Here is a 6,844-nt window from a genome sequence, read left to right as displayed (position 1 = left end):
TGTCGAAAAAAGTCAAAAAACAGTCATAGTATATTATGTCGAAAACAGTCATAGTATAGCCTGTCGAAAGCAGTCATAGTAAAGCCTGTCGAAAAAAGTGAAAAACGGTCATAGTATAGCATGTCGAAAAAATTGAAAAAAGGTCATAGTATAGCATGTCGAAAAAAGTCAAAAAACAGTCGTAGTATATTATGTCGAAAACAGTCATAGTATAGCCTGTCGAAAGCAGTCATAGTAAAGCCTGTCGAAAAAAGTGAAAAACGTTTATAGTATAGCATGTCGAAAAAAGTCAAAAAACAGTCGTAGTATATTATGTCGAAAACAGTCATAGTATAGCCTGTCGAAAGCAGTCATAGTAAAGCCTGTCGAAAAAAATGAAAAACGGTCATAGTATAGCATGTTGAAAAAAGTGAAAAACGGTCAAAGTATAGCATGTCGAAAAAAGTCAAAAAACAGTCGTAGTATATTATGTCGAAAACAGTCATAGTATAGCCTGTCGAAAGTAGTCAAAGTATAGCCTGTAGAAAAAAGTGAAAAACAGCCATAGTATAGTATGTCTAAAGAAAGTCATAGTAATAGTGTTTTGGGGTTGTGACTAGCATAGCAGGAGACGGGGATTGAACCTATGACCCTCTGATTGAGAGGCAGCCGTGCTCCCCACTTAGCCACAGACAGTAATTGAAAACCACTGGCATAGTATGTCTATAAAAAGTCATATTATATATCATGTAGAAAGCAGTCATAGTAAACCCTGTCGAAAAAAGTGAAAAACGGTCATAGTATAGCATGTTGAAAAAATTGAAAATTGGTCACAGTATAGCATGTCGAAAAAAGTCAAAAAACAGTCGAAGTATATTATGTCAAAAACAGTCATAGTATAGCCTGTCGAAAGCAGTCATAGTAAAGCATGTCGAAAAAAGTGAAAAACGGTCATAGTATAGCATGTCGAAAAAATTGAAAAACAGTCGTAGTATATTATGTCGAAAACAGTCATAGTATAGCCTGTCGAAAGTAGTCAAAGTATGGCTTGTAGAAAAAAGTGAAAAACGGCCGAAGTATAGTATGTCGAAAACAGTCATAGTATAGCCTGTCGAAAGCAGTCATAGTAAAGCCTGTCAAAAAAAGTCAAAACGGTCATAGTATAGCATGTCGAAAAAAGTCAAAAAACAGTCATAGTATATTATGTCGAAAACAGTCATAGTATAGCCTGTCGAAAAAGCAGTCATAGTAAAGCCTGTCGAAAAAAGCGAAAAACGGTCATAGTATAGCATGTTGAAAAAATTGAAAAACGGTCATAGTATAGAATGTCGAAAAAAGTCAAAAAACAGTCTTAGTATATTATGTCAAAAACAGTCATAGTATAGCCTGTCGAAAGCAGTCATAGTAAAGCCTGTCGAAAAAAGTGAAAAACGGTCATAGTATAGCATGTCGAAAAAAGAGAAAACCGGTCATAGTATAGCATGTCGAAAAAAGTCAAAAAACAGTCGTAGTATATTATGTCGAAAGCAGTCATAGTAAAGCCTGTCGAAAAAATTGAAAAACGGTCATAGTATAGCATGTCGAAAAAAGTCAAAAAACAGTCATAGTATATTATGTCGAAAACAGTCATAGTATAGCCTGTCGAAAGCAGTCATAGTAAAGCCTGTCGAAAAAAGTGAAAAACGGTCATAGTATAGCATGTCGAAAAAATTGAAAAAAGGTCATAGTATAGCATGTCGAAAAAAGTCAAAAAACAGTCGTAGTATATTATGTCGAAAACAGTCATAGTATAGCCTGTCGAAAGCAGTCATAGTAAAGCCTGTCAAAAAAAGTCAAAAACGGTCATAGTATAGCATGTCGAAAAAAGTCAAAAAACAGTCGTAGTATATTATGTCGAAAACAGTCATAGTATAGCCTGTCGAAAGCAGTCATAGTAAAGCCTGTCGAAAAAAGTGAAAAACGGTCATAGTATAGCATGTCGAAAAAAGTGAAAAACGGTCATAGTATAGCATGTCCAAAAAATTTAAAAAACAGTCATAGTATATTATGTCGAAAACAGTCATAGTATAGCCTGTCGAAAGTAGTCAAAGTATAGCCTGTAGAAAAAAGTGAAAAACGGCCATAGTATAGTATGTCTAAAGAAAGTCATAGTAATAGTGTTTCGGGGTTGTGACTAGCATAGCAGGAGACGGGGATTGAACCTATCACCCTCTGATTGAGAGGCAGCCGTGCTCCCCACTTGGCCACAGACAGCAATTGAAAACCACTGGCATAGTATGTCTATAAAAGTCATATTATATATCATGTAGAAAGTAGTCATAGTAAAGCCTGTCGAAAAAAGTGAAAAACGGTCATAGTATAGCATGTCGAAAAAAGAGAAAACCGGTCATAGTATAGCATGTCGAAAAAAGTCAAAAAACAGTCGTAGTATATGATGTCAAAAACAGTCATAGTATAGCCTGTCGAAAGCAGTCATAGTAAAGCCTGTCGAAAAAAGTGAAAAACGGTCATAGTATAGCATGTCGAAAAAAGAGAAAACCGGTCATAGTATAGCATGTCGAAAAAAGTCAAAAAACAGTCGTAGTATATTATGTCGAAAGCAGTCATAGTAAAGCCTGTCGAAAAAATTGAAAAACGGTCATAGTATAGCATGTCGAAAAAAGTCAAAAAACAGTCATAGTATATTATGTCGAAAACAGTCATAGTATAGCCTGTCGAAAGCAGTCATAGTAAAGCCTGTCGAAAAAAGTGAAAAACGGTCATAGTATAGCATGTCGAAAAAAGTGAAAAACGGTCATAGTATAGCATGTCGAAAAAAGTCAAAAAACAGTCGTAGTATACTATGTCGAAAACAGTCATAGTATAGCCTGTCGAAAGCAGTCATAGTAAAGCCTGTAGAAAAAAGTGAAAAACAGCCATAGTATAGTATGTCTAAAGAAAGTCATAGTAATAGTGTTTTGGGGTTGTGACTAGCATAGCAGGAGACGGGGATTGAACCTATGACCCTCTGATTGAGAGGCAGCCGTGCTCCCCACTTAGCCACAGACAGTAATTGAAAACCACTGGCATAGTATGTCTATAAAAAGTCATATTATATATCATGTAGAAAGCAGTCATAGTATTGCCTGTCGAAAAAAGTGAAAAATGGTCATAGTATAGCATGTCGAAAAAAGTCAAAAAACAGTCATAGTATATTATGTCGAAAACAGTCATAGTATAGCCTGTCGAAAAAAGTGAAAAACGGTCATAGTATAGCATGTCGAAAAAAGTCAAAAAACAGTCATAGTATATTACGTCGAAAACAGTCATAGTATAAGCTGTCGAAAGCAGTCATAGTAAAGCCTGTCGAAAAAAGTGAAAAACGGTCATAGTATAGCATGTCGAAAAAATTGAAAAAAGGTCACAGTATAGCATGTCGAAAAAAGTCAAAAAACAGTCGTAGTATATTATGTCGAAAACAGTCATAGTATAGCCTGTCGAAAGTAGTCAAAGTATGGCTTGTAGAAAAAAGTGAAAAACGGTCATAGTATAGCATGTCGAAAAAAGTCAAAAAACAGTCGTAGTATATTATGTCGAAAACAGTCATAGTATAGCCTGTCGAAAGTAGTCAAAGTATAGCCTGTAGAAAAAAGTGAAAAACAGCCATAGTATAGTATGTCTAAAGAAAGTCATAGTAATAGTGTTTTGGGGTTGTGACTAGCATAGCAGGAGACGGGGATTGAACCTATGACCCTCTGATTGAGAGGCAGCCGTGCTCCCCACTTAGCCACAGACAGCAATTGAAAACCACTGGCATAGTATGTCTATAAAAAGTCATATTATATATCATGTAGAAAGTAGTCATAGTAAAGCCTGTCGAAAAAAGTGAAAAACGGTCATAGTATAGCATGTCGAAAAAAGTCAAAAAACGGTCGTAGTATATTATGTCGAAAACAGTCATAGTATAGCCTGTCGAAAGCAGTCATAGTAAAGCCTGTCGAAAAAAGTGAAAAACGGTCATAGTATAGCATGTCGAAAAAAGTCAAAAAACAGTCGAAGTATATTATGTCGAAAACAGTCATAGTATAGCCTGTCGAAAGCAGTCATAGTAAAGCCTGTCAAAAAAAGTCAAAAACGGTCATAGTATAGCATGTCGAAAAAAGTCAAAAAACAGTCGTAGTATATTATGTCAAAAACAGTCATAGTATAGCCTGTCGAAAGCAGTCATAGTAAAGCCTGTCGAAAAAAGTGAAAAACGGTCATAGTATAGCATGTCGAAAAAAGTCAAAAAACAGTCATAGTATATTATGTCGAAAGCAGTCATAGTAAAGCTTGTCGAAAAAAGTGAAAAACGGTCATAGTATAGCATGTCGAAAAAAGTCAAAAAACAGTCATAGTATATTATGTCGAAAACAGTCATAGTATAGCCTGTCGAAAGCAGTCATAGTAAAGCCTGTCGAAAAAAGTGAAAAACGGTCATAGTATAGCATGTCGAAAAAATTGAAAAAAGGTCATAGTATAGCATGTCGAAAAAAGTCAAAAAACAGTCGTAGTATACTATGTCGAAAACAGTCATAGTATAAGCTGTCGAAAGCAGTCATAGTAAAGCCTGTCGAAAAAAGTGAAAAACGGTCATAGTATAGCATGTCGAAAAAATTGAAAATTGGTCACAGTATAGCATGTCGAAAAAAGTCAAAAAACAGTCGTAGTATATTATGTCGAAAACAGTCATAGTATAGCCTGTCGAAAGTAGTCAAAGTATAGCCTGTAGAAAAAAGTGAAAAACAGCCATAGTATAGTATGTCTAAAGAAAGTCATAGTAATAGTGTTTTGGGGTTGTGACTAGCATAGCAGGAGACGGGGATTGAACCTATGACCCTCTGATTGAGAGGCAGCCGTGCTCCCCACTTAGCCACAGACAGTAATTGAAAACCACTGGCATAGTATGTCTATAAAAAGTCATATTATATATCATGTAGAAAGCAGTCATAGTATTGCATGTCGAAAAAAGTGAAAAACGGTCATAGTATAGCATGTCGAAAAAAGTCAAAAAACAGTCATAGTATATTATGTCGAAAACAGTCATAGTATAGCCTGTCGAAAGCAATCATAGTAAAGCCTGTCGAAAAAAGTGAAAAACGGTCATAGTATAGCATGTCGAAAAAAGTCAAAAAACAGTCATAGTATATTATGTCGAAAACAGTCATAGTATAAGCTGTCGAAAGCAGTCATAGTAAAGCCTGTCGAAAAAAGTGAAAAACGGTCATAGTATAGCATGTTGAAAAAATTGAAAATTGGTCACAGTATAGCATGTCAAAAAAAGTCAAAAAACAGTCATAGTATATTATGTCGAAAACAGTCATAGTATAGCCTGTCGAAAGCAGTCATAGTAAAGCCTGTCGAAAAAAGTGAAAAACGGTCATAGTATAGCATGTCGAAAAAATTGAAAAACGGTCATAGTATAGCATGTCGAAAAAAGTCAAAAAACAGTCGTAGTATATTATGTCGAAAACAGTCATAGTATAGCCTTTCGAAAGCAGTCATAGTAAAGCCTGTCGAAAAAAGTGAAAAACGGTCATAGTATAGCATGTCGAAAAAAGTGAAAAACGGTCATAGTATAGCATGTCGAAAAAATTTAAAAAACAGTCATAGTATATTATGTCGAAAACAGTCATAGCATAGCCTGTCGAAAGCAGTCATAGTAAAGCCTGTCAAAAAAAGTCATAGTATAGCATGTCGAAAAAAGAGAAAACCGGTCATAGTATAGCATGTCGAAAAAAGTGAAAAACGTTCATAGTATAGCATGTCGAAAAAAGTCAAAAAACAGTCATAGCATATTATGTCGAAAACAGTCATAGAATAGCCTGTCGAAAGCAGTCATAGTAAAGCCTGTCGAAAAAAGTGAAAAACGGTCATAGTAATAGTATTTTGGGGTTGTGACTAGCATAGCAGGAGACAGGGATTGAACCTTTGACCCTCTGATTGAGAGGCAGCCGTGCTCCCCAATTAGCCATGGACAGCAGTTGAAAACCTTTGGCATAGTATGTCTATAAAAAGTCATATTATATATCATGTAGAAAACAGTCATAGTATAGCATGTTGAAAAAAGTTAAAAAAAAAAAACAGTCATAGTATATTATGTCGAAAACAGTCAAAGTATAGCCTGTCGACAAAAGTAATAGTACAGTATGTCAAAAAAGTAACACTATATTATATTGAAAAAAATCATGAAAAAGTCAGACTCTAGCATGATGACATAAGTCATAAAAAATAAACAGTATAGTATGTTTCAAAAAGTCATAAAACATCATAGTATAGTATGTCAAAAAGTCATAATGAAGCTTAAGCACAAGTTTAGTCAGGGAGACTTTCTTTACACCATTTCTTTCATATTCTCTGCGTTGCTCTCTCTCTGTGATTACTCCATCAGCTGATTGAGGGCATTCGCTTTAAAGTAACCAACCAGATTCTGGAGAGTTTTTCCTAAAATCAATCACATCATTGCTGTCGAACTTTAAAAAGTGTTCTCTTGTATGCTGCTGTCAGTTGTCATTCCAGCTCAAAGCAGACCCTCATCCACCCAAGTCACCTCCAGTCAGCATCACAGTCATGCTCCTCTTTCATCAGCGGATTGCAGCGACTCGCTTCGTGACCACCACCAGTGTCTGGACTCCAGGGAGATTAGGCCTCATCTGACCTCAGTATCGCTGCTTCAGGATGGAGTCCAATCGCCAAAGACTTTGCATTATTCAAATTTTGTAGATTAGTATGTCAAAAAGCCATAGTATGTCAAAAAAGTCATAGTACAGTATCACAAAGTCATATAGTATATTTGAAAAAAAGTCCAGAAAATGTCATAGGATAGAATGTCCATAAACAATTTCCA

The sequence above is a fragment of the Cebidichthys violaceus genome, unplaced genomic scaffold (genome assembly GCF_023349555.1).
Source record: "Cebidichthys violaceus isolate CVI_PGR_0920_01 unplaced genomic scaffold, fCebVio1.0.p SCAF_39, whole genome shotgun sequence".
NCBI lineage: Eukaryota > Metazoa > Chordata > Actinopteri > Perciformes > Stichaeidae > Cebidichthys > Cebidichthys violaceus.
Note: the sequence above shows the minus strand (reverse complement) of the source record.